Raw genomic sequence first — 18,015 nt, 5'->3', positions numbered from 1 at the left:
GAGCCCTGATGGGATAGCGCAGTTGGTTAGAGCCTTGTCCCAGTGAGCCAAGGTTGTGGGTTTGATCTCTGGTCAGGGCACATTCAAGAGTCAACCGATGGATGTACAGATAAGTGGAGTTTCTCTTGCTGTCTTCCTCCCTCTCCCTCTCCCTCAAATCAATGGATAAATTAAAAAAATTTCTAATGGTAACAACTGAATGATTTTCTAATGGTAATAGTCTTTCAAAAATTGAGGTGTTTGCTCTTATAAGGAACATAAACAGGTTATGAATTGTTCAGTTGTCTGCTAATCAACAGAATCTGGAGGCACGCCAGTAAATATGAATCATCATAAGAGAGCAGGTTTGTACCGATTGATGGGACGGCTCCTTGGGAGAACAGCCTCAGTAATCACTGAGACTCTCTTCTGTCAAATGTTTTTATACAGGTGAGATAAAGCGCACCTCTTTATTTAACCCTCCTTGCTTAGAATATTTTTTTTGAAATACTTAGGAACAAATGACCAAGAACCACCAGGGACCAAGGGAAGCTTGCATTTTACAGTAACAAATACTGGAATTTGAACATAGCCTTCATTTGTATGAAATCAATGAAAGGACAGGATTCTTTAAGGAGTCAGTTAATAAAAGGTAAGAGAGCCCTGTTTCTAAAGCTTTGCTGGAGAACCAAAAACTTGTTTATTTTAAACCTTTTTTCTATGCTTCAAATGTCTGGGTTTCTGCAAATAATATTTCATTATTAGTGTAAAGATTTAAAGAGAAAATACCTCTGTAGACATTGTTAGTTTTGTAAGAACTGACATAAATTGTTTTTCCATATCATTTACAGAAACTAATTAAAAGCCATGAATTAAAAAAATGTTTTACACACACACACACACACACACAACCCACCTACCCCCAGTTTTCATTTTGCCAATATGAAAAGATTTCATAGTATGTTCTGGTAGTTGAAGTCTTGGGCTCAGAGCTAGGTGGGCGTGGGTTTGAATCCTGGACCTCCACTTATCAGACACATCTGGGCAAGTTGTAAGGCCTCAGTATATGTGTAGGCCTGTGTATAGCCTTATAGGGCTGTGAGAAGTAAATCTGTTCACATGTATAGAGTGTTTAGGACTGTGCCTGACAAAGAGTAATTAATTGTTCAGTAGATGTTGGTGGTTACAGTATTGAGAACCTTGCTCCTGGTGAACAGTCATACCACCACTCTTTAAAGACAAAACACTCCTAAGTTATCTGGGACTTGGTTTTTCTCTCTCTTCTTCTACTATGCCATTTTATATAGAAGCTGAAAAACTTAACATCATTGATACATTTAAATGTATGATTAAATATTCACACTAGTTCAAGTGTTCATGTCTGCACTTGAAACTAAAGAGACAATTTGTGGCAAGAATACTATGTAATTTGAGTCTATGAGAAATCTAACACCTTAAGTCTAGAGAGACTATATCAAAGCTGACTCCACCTAGACTGTTGGTTCTTTCAGGGTGTTATGCTTATGGATATTTCCAAGGTGTAGTGCAAGCCTCTCACAGTAGATGCTCAATAAATTGGGTAAGGAATGAATGGTTGGTTCATTGAGGAGACTTTTGCAGTAAATCCAGGTGTTGATGATGATTTGACCTTTGTGAAAGTTTCTCCAGTTGGTTGATTCTCTATAAGTAGGGACAAAACAAAAAGGATGAGAAATACTTCCTTTTCTCTCCAAATAACAATATATGCAACAATATAAGATTACTCCCCATTCTACTCACCAACACTTCAAGTGTCTGGGGCATAAACTTTAAAACTGGAAGAGGTCTCCTAGGCCAACGTTCCCATTTTACACAGGAGAAAAGGGAGTTAGAGAGTTTAAGTCCTTTGTCCAAGGTCCCACAGCTAGTGTTTAAGGGCAGAGTCAGGGCTGGAAGTCCAGTCTCAGAAACCTGTCAGCCTGCCTGACCGGGAGGTGGCGCAGTGGATAGAGTGTCGGACGGGGATGCGGAGGGCCCAGGTTCAAGACCCCAGCTCGCCAGCTTGAGCGCAGGCTCATCTGATTTGAGCAAAGCTCACCAGCTTGACCCAAGGTCGCTGGCTTGAGCAAGGGGTTACTCGGTCTGCTGTAGCCCTGCGGTCAAGGCACGGTGTCACAATGAAAAACTAATGATTGGTGCTTCTCATCTCTCTCCGTTTCTGTCTGTCGTACTTATCTCTCTCTGACTCTGTCATTAACCGTACCTTTTCAAAGAAAAACGGGGTGTAAACAAGAGTACCAAAGTCGTGTTTCTATTACTGCATCCATCAACTCTTGCGGGGTAGATCACAGGCACGTGTACTCAGGTAGATGCACTGCCACTGACAGGTTGGTTTACGTTGAGCCAATCTTATAGGATAGCGTCAGTTATGCAAACTTACTTCCTTTATTTGTAATAATTTTTTAAGCAAGCAGCGGTATGGGCTGGGAAATGCACTCTCGGCTGTCAGCGAGGAGGAGGCAAGACCCCGCTGGCGCCTACAATCAGAGCGCACCTTGAGATAACAAGCAGGGCTAGAGGTGGGAAAAACAAACAGGGACCGAGCGAACGTGTGCAGGGCGCCTGCGTTAGGGAGTGGGCAAGAGGGTGTGATCTAATTACTGGAGGTTTTAGATTTTTTATATCAAGAAGGAGGGAACCAAATAAAAATCCAACTCCTCCAGAGGGCCCTGGGGATTTTGAAGGGCCTCGTTTGAGGGAGCGAATCTCTGCAGCACGCACCCGCGTAGTTGTGCGCCCCCGTGCCCCCACCATCTTCCTCGAGAACTGGGACCCCCAACCGCCGCCCCAACCTAGGCGCGCAGCAGCCTGGCTGCTCTCCCTGCTTCTTCTCTTCCTCTCTCCTGGGTCCGAAGGGAAACGCGGACTCCAGCAACGCTCGGGGCTCATCCATCAGTCCGGGAGGAAAAGGGGGAGGAGAGAGCAGGAAGGCGGCGGGAGGAGGAGTTTCTCTGTGGCCCGGAGCCCTCGGTGGGGCCGGCGGAGGAGGAGCGCCCTTCCCCCCGTACGCTGATTGCTGTGGCGTCCTGCCCGTCCCCGCCCGCGTGTGTGTGAGGGTTAGCGAGCGCGCTGGGTCGGCCCGATGGGGGTAATCGAGGGTTTCGGGGACGCCGAGCGGCGCTTTCCTTTTCCCAGTGAGTGAGGGAGGGAAGTCAGTGGCTGTCGCGCTCGGCCACTTTCCCCGCGTGACTCCCGGAGCTCCCTGCAGGAGGTGAAAGTCCCCGGCTGGTCCGGATGGCGTAGTTGTGCCGCCGCGCAGCAGCTGCCGCAGCTCGCCGCCGCCGAGCGCTGGGCGGGGAAACTTTCCTTTGCTTTTCTCCCAACTGCGGCGGGGTGGATCTCCGCCTGACACACCGCTTCCGAGGTACGTGCCGGCCCAGCCCGCCGCGCTGCAGCCCACGCTGGGACGCTCCGCTAGCCCGGCAGCGTCCGACCTGGCCGCGAGCTCTGCAGGCTGCGCGGTTCCAGATGCCGCTGCGCGGGTTCCCGTCCCTGCTTCACGGCCGGGGTCGTCTCGGGCTTGGAAGGGTGGCGTTGGTTGGGCGCCGAGGAGCCAGGACCGGTGGCCGGTGATGCGTGGGCAGCGGCCGCCTCGGGTGGGCAGCGCTCCGATGATGCTCTCTGCTGGGGCAGACTTCTCCACGCCCGCCCTCACTCTTCTGCTCCGCGGTGTCTTCTGACTCCCGCGGGGCGCTCCGGCCACTTCCCACTGAGCGCGTGACAGCGTTTGTTGTGGGTTTGCATTCAGTCGCCGCTGCAGAGGCTGCGGCCGCAGCACTCGCGCACGGACCTGAGCTGCGCTCGCCGCCGGCCGCACCCTCTGGGGTGCTCGCTCAGCGGGCGGTGCGGAGCCCTGCATCCCCGAGCCCCAGCGGGGAACGCGCCCCCGGCAACTTATTAGCCGTCTTACCCAGTTTATTTCAGAGGCTTCTCTTGTTCATTTGGTTAGAACAAGCTTGGGAATCTCGGTGTTGCTAGGAGAATCTGCTTGCAGTCTTGCTCTTATTGGGGCATATGCCCCACTTTCCATAAGGGAACCGGCTTGTCAAGCGTGAATTACCTTGGCAAATTAGAACTTAATGGACTTATGATCTACATAAAAAGCTTAAGAGAAGAAAATCGTTTCATTTCCTTAGTTGTGAAATGAGAAGCATAATAGTACTGGCCTCATAGGGTTGCTGTGTTGGTGCTGCTTGTCCTGAGCCCAGAAGTGACAGGAGAAAAGCGAAGAGGGTAAGAGGGATAGTAGGAGGGACAGATTGAGATGGAGAGCCAGGTGTTTTATGAACTCCAGCTCCAAGAGAAGTAGCGAGCGTTTAGGACGGAAGTCTTTACAAGTAGCAAGCACATGTCAGGACCTTTTGATTTTTCTGAAATGGTACTTTAGCTGCAAACAGTTACTTCAGTGTGAAATTAGCGATTTCTTTTGCATAATAATCATAGCTAACATTTACTGAGCCTAAACTGTGTGCTGCACACTCTCTTAAAAGCCTTTCTGAAACAGCTGCACTTAATCCTCTGTGGTAAAAAGACCAATAGCCCCATTTTACAGATAAGATACTAGAGGTTAGTTACTTGGCTAGCTCCTCACAACTTTCTATTAGTTCTGACTCCAGAGTTAGCTGAGTCACTCAGCATAAAGCACCAAGTGCAGTAAGATTTGTATGCAGTGAGTTCAGACCTCTTCTATTGTTTAGTTTCTCATTTGAGTTGAATGCATATCCCTTGAAACACAAATAAGGTATCTGTGATTAATTTAGGTGATATACTTATGGGATTGCCAAATCACAGCTCCTTTGAAACTGGCTCCAAGTAATTATATATAGAACTCTGATTTGTGTTAATGAATATGGATCTTTATTTTTAATTTCTTTTATTAATTCTCCAGACATTGTTGGTCAGCATTACTTGGCTTCCTTAGGAAACAGCTTGGGATTGGCACAAAGAGGCAGGGAAATAATTCTTACCCCCTTAAGGGCTATTAAAATGAAATTGATTTCATGCCATTGTGTCAGTTAAAGGATGTTGCTCTGTTTCTTGGTGTTCTCTGCTTTTGGCTTTAATTCTGCATTGTTGAGTGTTTCAAGGCTTCAGCATATTTTTTGCCCTTCAGTTTGTCTTTCTCATTTGTCAACTTTAATTTTTCCTGTTTTGATGGAATTTGACCATTACACGGGAGCTTTGCTTAACAACTGTTGATCCAGCTCATGTTTTTAAATATAAAAGTCACCAACTTACTTTTGAACCCCAGCACTTCAAAGGCAACCCCTGGGGAATTCATTGTTATTTTGAATATTAGCCAACAGGGGGAGCATAACACACTATTGCTGTCTATTAGGCTTGTAAACCAGTTTTCAGGGTTTTAAGCATACATTTCAAAAGTGGAAAATGTTTTGAGTTTATCTATCAAAATAACCAAATTGCTTTCTGACCTTACAGTGGAGAACTGTGTTTAATTTCAACTGATGACAATGAGAATGACCTTGAGGACAAGGCCTATATGTTGGCAATACGTCAACTCTGTGGTGGCTGGAGAGATATGAAATACACATGCAGTTTTTTTCCATATGTTTTCCTTCAGAGGTGACTGTAACATAGTTTTGTGTACTTTGAATAATATTTTAAGTTATTTAGGAGAACTGGGAATACAGAAAGATGCATTGTGAATCTTTTTGAAATGATTCTCGTTTGTCTTCTGTAGAAAACTACATGTAGTAAATTTGTTCTCAGGGAGGTTGGTGCACTCATAATCCTATTATTATCATTTTTCATTAATATCTTCCAAGTGCAAAACATGAACTATTATCCTGAATAGTAGCATTTCTTTTTTCTTTTCTTTCTTTCTCTCTCTCTCTTTTTTTTTTTTTTTTTTTATTGAGAGAGGGAGACAAGAAGGGAGAGAGATGAGAAACATCAACTTAGTTGTGTCACTTTAGCTGTTCATTGATTGCTTCTCATACATGCCTTGCCTGGGGCGCTCAAGCCAAGCCAATGACCCTTTGCTCAAGCCAAAGACCTTGGGCTCAAGCCAGCAACCTTGGGCTTCAAGCCAGTGACCTTTGGGCTCAAGCCAGTGATCATGGGATCATTTCAATGAACTCACGCCAAAGCTGGCGACCCTGTGCTCAAGCTGGTGAGCCTGCACTCAAGCTGGATGAGCCTATGCTTAAGCTGGTGACCTCAGGGTTTTGAACCTAGGACCTCCGCATCTCAGGTCAACACTTTATCCACTGCACCACCACCAGTCAGGCAGTAATAACATTTCTATTATGGTGCATTCTTCAGAAGTTTATATTTTAGTGTGGTAATAGTTCAGAAGTATCATATTTGTCTAGTATAGATGCAGTTTGTCTGTAGACACTCATTCCTGTAAATCTAATGTAAACAATATTTAAGAATTAACATGTTGCCTGACCAGGCGGTGGCGCAGTGGATAGAGCATCAGACGGATGCGGAGGACCCAGGTTCGAACCCCCCCCCCCCCCCCCCCGAGGTCGCCAGCTTGAGCGCGGGCTCATCTGGTTTGAGCAAAGCTCACCAGCTTGGACCCAAGGTGGCTGGCTCGAGCAAGCCGTTTCTCAGTCTGCTGAAGGCCCATGGTCAAGGCACATATGAGAAAGTATTCAATGAACAACAAAGGTGTTGCAATGAAAAACTAATGATTGATGCTTCTCATCTCTCTCTGTTCCTGTCTGTCTGTCCCTATCCATCCCTCTCTCTCTCTGTCTCTATTAAAAAAAAAAAAAAAAAAAAAGGCATTAACATGCTTGGAAAAATAGTCCAACTGACTTTTTAAAAAGGTTTTTGATCTTTGCAGTTTTGTAGGCCAGTTTCCTTTTTTGTTTCCTGTGCATCAGGTACTACTGACAACTTTATTTCATTTACCAAGTTAGGGTCAAGGGGATCTTATTTTAAAACAACTTTCAAATTTAGTTCCTTCTTTCTAAATTTCAGCATTGCACTTACACCTTAGACTAGTGTCTTATTTAGGATCTAATTCAGTCTTTCATGCTCTTACCCAGTTTACTCATTCAGCAAACATTTCTCAATCCCCAGCTTCCTAATAGGCGTATGATTCTTTTTTTTTTTTTTGTATTTTTCTGAAGCTGGAAACGGGGAGGCAGTCAGACAGACTCCCGCATGCGCCTGACCGGGATCCACCTGGCACGCCCACCAGGGGGCGATGCTCTGCCCATCTGGGACGTTGCTCTGTTGCAACCAGAGCCATTCTAGCACCTGAGGCAGAGGCCACAGAGCCATCCTCAGTGCCCGGGCCAACTTTGCTCCAATGGAGCCTTGGCTGCGGGAGGGGAAGAGAGAGACAGAGAGGAAGGAGAGAGGGAGGTGGAGAAGCAGATGAGTGCCTCTCCTGTGTGCCCTGGCCGGGAATCGAACCCGGGACTTCCGCACGCCAGGCCCACGCTCTACCACTGAGCCAACCGGCCAGGGCCGGAGTATGATTCTTGGTCTTAGAGTTTGGCAAATTAGTTGTCCTCTTTTAGTCCTCTGATAGCAGGGGGCCAAGATGCCAGAAGGTTGCCTGAGCTTTGTGGTGAAAAGCCTTTATAGATTGACAAAATTAGTTTGTTTAAAGGAAAGTATTGTGCCATTCTTTTTTAAGGCTCAAAGAAATGAATGTTTCCCATTTGCATACAAACTTGTTTCTATCTCATAAACATCTGGTGATTACTGGCTTTTCTGAGGACAGAATCTAGGTATAAGCACCCAGGGCCGGAGAACTCTGATGTCCTTTGAGTACTAAGAAAGTGGTCACTACTGTATTCTCTAGTCCCTAAATCTTCTTTGGTACATAAGTGATGACCAATTTCCTGGGGTCATAAGTCTGTAGAAAGTTCTGACTTTACATTTCAATATTAACACACAGAAAATCTAGGATTTAAAGGATGGTGGGTAAGTATTAACATTGCTGTAATATTTTTCCTGGATGAATTTGCTCTGTGGTCATTTTGGATTACTCTCGTTCTTGATAATCCATCTTGAAAATGTTTTTTCTCCCTCCTTCTTTGATTGCTATTGGGCAAAAACTAATTATAATTGTTAGGTTCATTAGTTAATGAGAACAGTCTTCATTTCTTTCTTTTTTTTCCCTCTTAAGTTATTTTAAAAATTATGTTATTGCTGTTTCAGTCTGTCCGCTGGAGCATTTTCCTTATATTTTTAAACTTCTTTTGAAATTTTAAAACTTAAACTTGTTAACTACTTTTTGAAATTTGCATAACTCAAGTTAAATATTTGTGTTTAGGGATCTTCAATGTAAAAGTAACCTTGTATTGCCTCTAGGAACATGGACAGTTAGGAATGAAAAAGTGAATCTAGGTTATATGAAAAGCTAGCCTTTCACAAATAGCCTTTAATAACAGCTTTGAAAGAATATTACTGCACCAAGATCAATGGCAGTAATTTCTCTGGTTCCATATCTTTAGAGTAACACTTGGAATGATAGCATTGTCTCTTTGTAGCATTTCATAAAACACGAGCTGATTTATGAAATTTGTTAGGATTCTCCTCAAGCTGAAATAAATCAACACAGTGTGGAAGGCCTTTATGAGAAGGAGCTGGGTCCATTTCTTGGACTCTTGTCCACTTCTAGATTTCTGGTTTTATATCTTTGGAACTAGCACACTAGTTTGCTAACTGACACTGAGCTTTATTTCCTCTGCAGAGATTTAGTACAGGTCCGAGCATTCATCCTTCTCTCGGAGAAAAGAGGAATGATTTTTATCTCGCAAACAAGATGTGGCCAATATTTAGTGTTTGAAGTAACATTCATGAAAGTTTTATGTGAGGCCACTCTCATTTGGACCTTATTCTACCTTTTTTTTTAAAAATTTTATTTATTTATTTATTTTTTACAGAGACAGAGAGTGAGTCAGAGAGAGGGATAGACAGGGACAGACAAACAGGAACGGAGAGAGATGAGAAGCATCAGTCATTAGTTTTTCATTGCGTGTTGTGACACCTTAGATGTTCATTGATTGCTTTTTCATATGTGCCTTGACCGTGGGCCTCCAGCAGACCGAGCAATCCCTTGCTGGAGCCAGCGACCTTGGGTTCAAGCTGGTGAGCTTTGCTCAAACCAGATGAGCCCACGCTCAAGCTGGCAACCTCAGGGTCTTGAACCTGGGTCCTCGGCATCCCAGTCCGACGCTCTATCCACTGCGCCACCGCCTGGTCAGGCTATTCTACTTTTTTTATTCTTCAGTTTTCTAGGCCAAACATCAAGACTTGATAGGCTGGCTGTCACAGGTATACCTATAGGAATGGTGGCCATATTTAAAATTAAGGCTGTTCCTGAAACTCTGAAACATGGGCGCCAGAACCACATCCAGAGTCCATCTGAGATCTCCTGCCTAAGACAGATTATTATCTGGTGTTTGTGCTGAAAGCTTCTTCAAGTCTGGGAGGAAGACTGAGTGATAGTAGAATTTGGCAAAGTTCAATTTTAGGATTTAATGTTAAATTATTGCCACAATAATACTTTAGAATTAAGTCTGAAATGTTAGCTCTGTCTTCACTTTAAGGAAAAGGGTGGTAATACTTTCCCTACCTCTTGGAGACACTGCACTCTGGGGACAGGGGCTTCATAGTTGGGCGCCATTTGCAGAAGGCTGAAGCACTGGCTTGCCTGTACTTCCGTGTGCACACCTGATTTCCCTGCTACATGCTGAAGGTCAGCTTTGCGTGTGAAACTGCAGATGGACTATTGTAAAAATACAGTTAAGTGGATTAGTCCTTGAAAAACTTATATTTAACAAACAATTTTTACAAATACTAGTCCTTGAGCTTCCCTGCGGATCAGATTGCCCTGGGAGAAAGTCTGCAGTTTTGCAGGCTCGATGGCTAACTGCCATTGATAGGATGAACACCAGGTGGAGGGCCTAGCTGAACTTGGCTTTCTTTCTCTTTTAATTCTTACTATACTATTTTATTAAAGGAGACTTGATGAATGCTTAATTCCATTTGCTGTGTGAAAGATTCCCTTTTGGGAGTATAATTTGGTTAGTGTTTATAGTGATTTATGTTCTTTGACAGTATGAAATTGGTCATTGCATGCAAAAATACACTGCTGGCTATTTGCAAATTTCATTTCATAATTAACTAACTGTATGATGATGGCAGGAGCAGAATGTGGCTTTTAATTTTTTTCATACTTGGAAGGTTATTTGAGGTGAAATACTTAGATTCACATCTCAAAGCCGTGTTCACGTGGGTGCCCTAAGTACTTTTGTGTGTTATTCCCTGTGTTGTTAGTGTTATCTTTTCCATTTTTTTCTTTGCAACAAAACATACTCAAACACAAAATTCTCTTTAGTATTATCCACAAAGAATAAATGTCTCATTTTGTTATATTAAACTTTGTGTAGTTGGATGGCAAATTAAATTCAACTTTGAGGGAAAGCACCATCGACTCATTAAAAACATTTTGCATCAGTGTAGTTTAAGGTCTTCCCTATGTGTGTGGGAGAAGTTTCTGATCTTTTAAATGGGCATGGTTACTATTGCTGGTCTTTTTTCGCTAGTGTTTCTGAGCAGGATTTCTTTTAGTTTTCTTCTTTTTGTGTCTTTATAAAGATTACTTGTCATGTGTGCATAGTATACCTTCTGAATTATGAAAAAACACTTAGACTAACAGTATTTTGTGGAGCTCCACCTGTCTTTTTTTTAAAAAAATTTTTTATTGATGGAAAAGAGAGAGATGAAGGGAACAAGTTGCTGTTTTGTACTCATTGGTTGCTTCTCATATGTGTACTGACCGAGGATTGAATCTGCGACTCAGTGTGCTGGGATGACGCTCTATCTACTGAGCCACCTGGTCAGGGCCCTGTCTGTTTTGAGTTCATCATACTCATACGATAAAGTTGCTGCACAGCCATTGGCTGCATCATAATTTTGACATAGGAGCCAGGGGAAGCATGATGTGATAAAATTCAGTTTTGTGTATTTACGTCTTTTTAAGTTTGTGGTACTTTTATTTCATTATTAGAGTGGTTGCTTTCTAAGATATTCAAAGTTTTAATTTCATTCAGTGTGTGGGCTAATAAGGAGGTTTCCTGTAGAACCAGTTCTACTAAATTCTTAAAAGTGCTTCCAGAATGTATCCCATATGTATACCGTGCTGGGTAGGGCTTTTGGTAATGTTCAAATGGGAGATACTGAACACAAAGCAGGATTCCACTTAGTTTAACTGAGTAGGGAAGTGAGGAAAGGGAGGGGAGTGTCTAATTTGTTAGGAGAAGATTCACTTTTGCATCATAGTAAGGGATTTAAATGTATTCTTTCAAATTATTATATATTTCAAGTAGGTACATAGGTAAGAAGTTTGCAAAACAGATTTTGCTAAGGTTGAGGTTCTGTTGGCGACTCCTCTAACCCCAAAGAGCCTGTTCTCTGAAGCCAGGAAAAAGCAGTCTGTTTCCAATTATATATCACAAAAATAGGGAAATTAGGCCAAGAAAAATGATCATTTGGTGGTTGGGTTGCTTTTTTGTAGAGGGTAAAGGAGAAAGGATCATAGATACACTTAAAAAAAATCTGTTAGTTTTTATGTTGGCTTTCAAATTTTTCTCCAATGTTTTCTATATTGGAAATTAAGAGGAATTTTGGAATTAAAGACTCTCGCCTCCTTCATCTTCTTTTTGTTTCTGAGAGACCAAATAGAAGAGCAGTTAGGCAGTTTCTGCTGACACTAAAGGGTTTGGTCGCAGTATTCTGGGACTGACTGGTGCTTTTGGTAAAGCCTTTTCCTGACTGAATGGTGCTGGACTATGGGCTCCCAGCATCACACCAGGGAGTTGGTGCTATGGCTTTTTTTTTTGTTATTCTTTTTGTCCAGCTTGGAACAGAAATAATGGTCCTGATGCTTAGCATTATTCTGTTGCGGGAGGGGATGTGAGTGTGAGAATACAGAGGTGAGAAGCCGAACTGGAAGTTGGATGATGTGTGGGTGAATATATTGTCCTCAGCACTTGTCACAAGCAACTGGCCTTTCTTAAAGCCTGCTGTTAGTTTCAGGATTAGTGGTCCCATGAGACCCAGGTGGTAAAGAAGAGAAGATCACCCCCAGCAGATCTTGGTTTCTGTTTCTCACACTTTACACCTCCTCAGAGTGTTGAATAAAAGTTTCCTGATGGTACCGAATCTTTAATAACAATGACATCTGTCAGGCTAGTGGTGTTTCGCTATTGGCTCTTTTTTCTCACCTCCCCTTAACTCCTTGGCCTGCTGCAGGCAGGCTCTGCGCCCACCACACCATGATAGGGCGCTAAAAAAGGTGCAGTGTGCAAAACTGCGTGCTTGTTTTCAGTCAGTGTCTTCACTGCCTTCTCTGTTGCATTGGTTACTTTACCCTCCCATTTCCCCATGTTTTATTGTCTTGGCTTCCCTGGAGCTACTCTCCTGGTTTTCCCTGGACCTTCCTGATCTTGGTTCAGGTCTCCTTTTCAGTGCTTGACCCTCGGTGTTGGCATTCTCCCAGGTCGTTTCCCTTCCCCTTCCTTCCCAGTCATTTAAGGCGCTCATATTTCTTTCCATGCCTCAGTGGCCACAGCTCTGCCAGTAACTCTCTTCTCTTACTTGCTTACCTCCCCTGCCAAATGCCCCTAATCTCACTGTGTCTCACCTTGAGTGGGTTTTGCTCGGCATTTTCTTCTCCATTTGCAAACCATCATCTCACCTGGACACGTGTCTTCCAGTTGGTTTTCTTGGCTTCAGCCTATTTCAAATTGTTGATTTGTTAGGGTTGACAAATACATTATGGCTTGAAAACACAGGTTGGTTTTTGTTTCTTATATTTGAAAAATCTCTTTTGTTCCATTATTCCTGGCATGGGATATCCCGTTATTAACAACATAGTGTTAACCTACTTTTTCAGCCATTTTTCCCTTCATTTTCCCCATTAAACCTCACTGCACTCATACCAGACTCCTTATGGTTTCCAGAGCATGCCCTGTGCTCTCATGGCCAGTTCCTTTTGCACTTGTCCCTCCTCTAGCACCCTCTTCTTTCCCTTCTCTGTGGAGGTCTCCAGCTCACTCAGCCAGGAAAACTCTGTTGTCAGCTTCCCTGGTGATGCTTCCCATGGCTCCTCCTGGCAGGTTGCTTCCGCCTTAATTTCTCTTGCCGACTTCTCCTGCTGCTTGATGAGAACCAATTTTCTTCCTCTGCCGGATTGTGGACTTCCCTAGAGCAAGACTGAGTGCTACCATCTTTGTATCCTGTGCGGACTGGGCCTGGCGTATACGTTGTCAAATTGAATTCTTCAACTCGGTTCCACATCAGTTAAAGCTTTGGGGAAAGAACAAGCTTATAGTTGATATAAATTAAAACAATAGAACAGACAAAGGAAATCAACCCAGAGTTATAAAGTTTAGGGTAGAGTGGGGCTTTGAAATAACCTTCTTCAAGACCCTGTAAAGATGAGGACAGTCAGTCAGGTATGGAGAGGTTAGGTGGACCGCGCACGATCATGTGGCTGGAAACAGTGCTGCCCTCTGCCTCTCTGGAGCGTTCTCCACCCAGTAGCCAGAGTGGCCCTGATAAAACCTAAGTCGGATCCTGTCATTCCTCTGCTTGAAACACTCTACTGTTCCTGTCTTTCTCAGAGACAAAATAAAAATCCTTACAATGACCTGTCAAGTCCTACACAACCAGCCAGTGACTTTTTTGCTTGTTACTTCTTTAACCTCATTTCTTTGGCTTGCTTACTCTGCTCCAGCTGTGTGTCCTGCTTGCCATTTTTCCTAATGGGTCTGACACACTCTGTCTCAGGGCCTTTGCATGTGCTATTTTCGTTGCTTGAAATGTTTTTTTCCTGAATATCTACGGAGTTCACTTCCTTACTCAAGACAAAGGAACAAACCAAACCAGAGACCCATAGATACTTCCTTTCCCTCTTTTTCTGCTTTGTTTTCTTAGCATTTATCTCTGTCTCTGCTGGACCAGGGCAGATAGTAATTGTCCAAGTCCTGAGTAAGGACGGTGCGGAATGAAGAAGTAAATTTAGAGAAAAAGGATGGGATTGGGAGGTCTCTTTGCACAGCGGATAGCTTGCAAGAACAAGTCTCCATCCCCAAGCCATTTTATTTATAGAGCAGAGAAAAGTCATTAGCAAAACAAAGAAAGCTTAGATACAAAGTCACATTTCTGAGACAACTCCAGAATTCTCCCAAGTGCAGAAAACCCTCCACTCTGCATAACATCTTAACTTCACAAAACAAAGGGTAAACATAGCTAACATGGAAGTGTGGAGAAGGGCACGTAAATTGCCTTTACCAACTTAAACAGTCAGAGGTTGTGGGGAAGAACTTAGCCTTTAGCAACTTAAGCAAGTGAGGTAGGAGGATGGGACGAGTGCAAATACTCAGCTGCATAGCCTATATGGAGTTCTGGGGAAGACCTTAGCTTTTAGCTTAAGTCTTAAACTGCTAGGACTTTGCCAGCTTGCAGTCTCCCACATATCTCCTACACAATTATATGGCTTGTTTATAGTCCATCTCCCCAGACTAGAATGTAAACTACAGGGCAAGGATTTTTGTATATTTTATTCCCTATTGAATCCTCACACCTAGAATAGTCTTGACATTGAACAGGCATTTGCTAAATATTTGTTGGATGTGTAAATGGATAAGAAGAAGCAAGATTTTGTGGATTTCTTATCATTAAACACACTGATAATATTAATAAGGGAAAACAATCAGGTCTGTCTGGAGGGAAAATGTGATTTCTAAAAAGCCACATTTGAGGCCTGTCAGACTAGAACACTGACCTCTTTTTAATTGTCTGACTTGAAGCAGCAACCTTGGTCTCTCCCCATCTCCCCAGCCTTACAAGTGGTTTGGGAAGATTCCCATTTTACCTCTAACAGGCTTGGGCTTGCTGTGGTTTCTCTCTGCCTGTGGTTTGCCCTTTAACCCATCAGGCTACAAAGATGAAAAGTAAACACAACATTCAAGAAAAGAGCTGGGGAGAGGAGCAGAATTCCTTGTGGCCCTGACACCTTCCCCTGGCTCTGGGCCGTCTGCAGGGTAGCTCACTGCACCTTCTAGAGTTGCTTCAGGGCGGATGGGCTGGAGACCTCCAGGCCAGATGACTTTTGAGTTTTGCTTTGATGTTCTAGTTAAAAAAAAAAAAGAAATGGGAAATTTAGACAAAAAAGGACATTGGAGAAAGGATTTTTAAAACATTAAATTACCATCTTAATTTTAAAGAGGTTTTAACCCTTCTCAAGACAGAAGATTGCAAAATGAAATGACTACTTCTGTCAGTGGTGTAGTGAGGAGTCACTGTTGGGACTCAGGCCTGTGAAATCAACGACTTAAATCTAATGTACAGTAAATCACGCTTTTGAAGAAGCATCTGATGCTTGGGGCAGGGGTTATGTTGAACGAAGAGCTAATTTATATTAGTGTAACAGTGATGTCAGAGCGGTTTGCTTCCTGCCCTCTGTGATAACATCAGTGTGGTTCCCAGGAGCCCACCCCATCAGGACAGGAATCCCAGCCAAGGATGTCAGAGGCTCCGGAGGAAGTGATTACCATGTACAAAGCCAGCCACATAATTGGACCCTGGGATTCAAAACTATCAAACTGAAAATAAAATATCTTGAACGGAGCTAAGTTTTCAATGACCTAGTTAAAAATGATAGCAATCCCCCCGGCCAGGTGGAGTGCCGTCCTGATGCTCCATGGCTGTGGGTTCAATCCTCCGTTAGGGGACATAGAAGAATTAACCAGTGGGTGCATGGATCAGTGGAACAACAAATTGATGTTTCTCTCTCTCTCTCTTTCTGAGTCACTCACTTTCCTCCTTCCTCTCTAAAGTCAATAAAACAAAAACTTAAGAAAAAAATATAGCTACAATTTCCTAAACCCTAAGAACATACTAGATATTAAATACTTTACACATTATTAATTTAATCCTTACAACAACCTCATTAGGGAAATAGTAATTTTCTCTACAGATGAGCCATGGAGGCGTTTGGTAGTTGCCCACTAGGAGGACGCAAAGCAGGTATTTGAACCCAGGTCAGCTGGAGGGGGTCCCACATTTTCTGTTCCTAGAACACACAAAGTGTACTCTTTCTGCAGGACCTTTGCACTTGCTGTCCCCACTGTCTGGGATGCTTTCCCATCGGACATTGTCATAGCTCTGTCTCTCACCTCTGTGCTCAAATGTCACTTTCTAAAAAGGGTTCTGATCACCAGTTCCACTGTGTGGGAGGGGTGTTCCCCCCACATCATCAAGCAATTCTCAGACACTAGACAGACATCCCAGAAATTCAAATAAATTCTGACATTGTTTACTATTTACCAGGAGATAGCATCAGATTCCACAGCTGAGGGCTCAGCGAGGCCTCCTTCCACTTCAGACACAGGTTCAGACCTGGGTTGTTACTTGTTCTTCTGATTTATGAGCTACAGATTGGAGGCCAACTACTCCTTCCATAGATTCAATTCATTTGCTAGAGTGGCTCACAGAACTCAGAGAGACACTTTACTTACTAGGTTAATGGTGCATTATACAAGGATAGAATTCAGGAACAGGAGGATGGAGAGATACATAGGGCAAGTTGTACGGGAAAGAAATGAAGCTTTCATGCTCTCTAAGTACCCCCTTGCCAGAACATCCATGTGTTCATGAACCCAAAAGCTTCTTGAATCCTATCATTTTGGATTTTTATAGAGACTTCATTATGTAGGCATGATTGATAAAATCATTGGCCATTGGTAACAGATTTGTCCTCTAGTCCTTCTGTTTTCCTCCGTATATGTGGCTAGTCCTCCTGGCAGCTGGCCCCATCTTTAAGTGGGGCCCAGAAGCCACCTCAGTAACATATGACACCTTTATCTTCTCATCACTTAGGAAATTCCAAGGGTTTTAGCTGCTCTGTGTCAGAAATGTGGAGGAAGACCAAATATATATTTCTCATAAATGCCATTATCACAACTTCCCTGACCTATGTAAATTAACATCTGTCCTCTGATCACTTTTTCTCCTTAACCTGCTTTGTTTTTCTTCGTAGGACTTACCACCATTTGATACACTATATATTTGTTGTATGTCTCCCCCATTAGAAGGTAAACTCCATGAAAACAGTATCATGCTTAGTTTACTGTTGTGTCCCCAGCTCCCTGAACAGTGTCAGGAACAAGGTAGGTGCTATTAAAATTTTTTTGTTGAGTGAATGAATAAGGTAAAATAAAACTGCTGATTGACCTTTGCCTCCCTGGTTTCAAAATGAAACAACATCTTTTACGTTAGATTGCATCACACTGCGCACTCCCACAACAGGGTCTGTGTGCAGCCTGGTTGGGGACCAGAGTTGGAGGAGTTCCTGCTTGTGGCTAAGACCATGGGCTGTGGAATCGGACAGATCTGGGCTCCAGTCCTGGTATTGGGCCTGAGAGACTGGTGACCTTGTGGTGTTCCCCACTGAACAGTAGAGTAAAGGCCATCTATATCTGTGGGTTGTTGAGAGGACAGAATGAGAACTTATGAAAGACACAGTAAATGCTCAGTAGATGGTTGATGGACGTTTTGTGAGGTGAGAAGAAGCAGGTGTTAGCCTCTAATAGGAAGGAGAATGTGGTATAACACATGAACAACCACAGAATAATTACAAAGCAGCATGTGGACAAGTGTTGGCTGTGCTGCTAACTAGCTGTGTAACGGTAGGCACTCATTGAACCTTTCTATTTCTTGGTTTTGCTAATGTGTAAAATTAAAGGGTTGGAGTAGATGTTATCTGTTTCTAACATTCTGAGTTGGTGCTGAGTAGAGGATAACATGGAACAAATTATACACAAAATGTCAGAGTTAGTGTTCAAAGTGGGATGGGATTGATCAGAACTAACTTTTGGAATGAGGTGAGTGAAACAAGGAGAATTCATGGAGTTTGAGGAATAGAATATATGTATATGGCAGTTTTGATAAAATGAGTGGGTCTGATAAAATTCAGGTTTTATGTGTACTTACCTT

General features: G+C 43.3%; 1 protein-coding gene across 3 annotated transcripts in view; it reads left to right on the top strand.

Moving 5' to 3' along the window:
- Positions 1-3,006: 3,006 nt before the first annotated feature.
- The window catches only part of TGFBR3 (transforming growth factor beta receptor 3), a 234,539-nt gene continuing 219,530 nt past the window's right edge, over positions 3,007-18,015 (top strand). Inside the window, exon 1 of one of the 3 annotated variants that reach the window (XM_066268635.1) lies at positions 3,007-3,382. The gene's annotated coding sequence lies outside the window, so the exon portion shown is untranslated. The remainder of the gene's footprint in view (positions 3,383-18,015) is intronic. The other 2 variants (XM_066268633.1, XM_066268636.1) reach the window with 2 other exon arrangements.

The sequence above is a fragment of the Saccopteryx bilineata genome, chromosome 3 (assembly GCF_036850765.1).
Source record: "Saccopteryx bilineata isolate mSacBil1 chromosome 3, mSacBil1_pri_phased_curated, whole genome shotgun sequence".
Classification (NCBI taxonomy): domain Eukaryota; kingdom Metazoa; phylum Chordata; class Mammalia; order Chiroptera; family Emballonuridae; genus Saccopteryx; species Saccopteryx bilineata.
The sequence above is the reverse complement of the archived record's forward strand: the minus strand, read 5'-3'. Positions and strand labels throughout refer to the sequence as shown.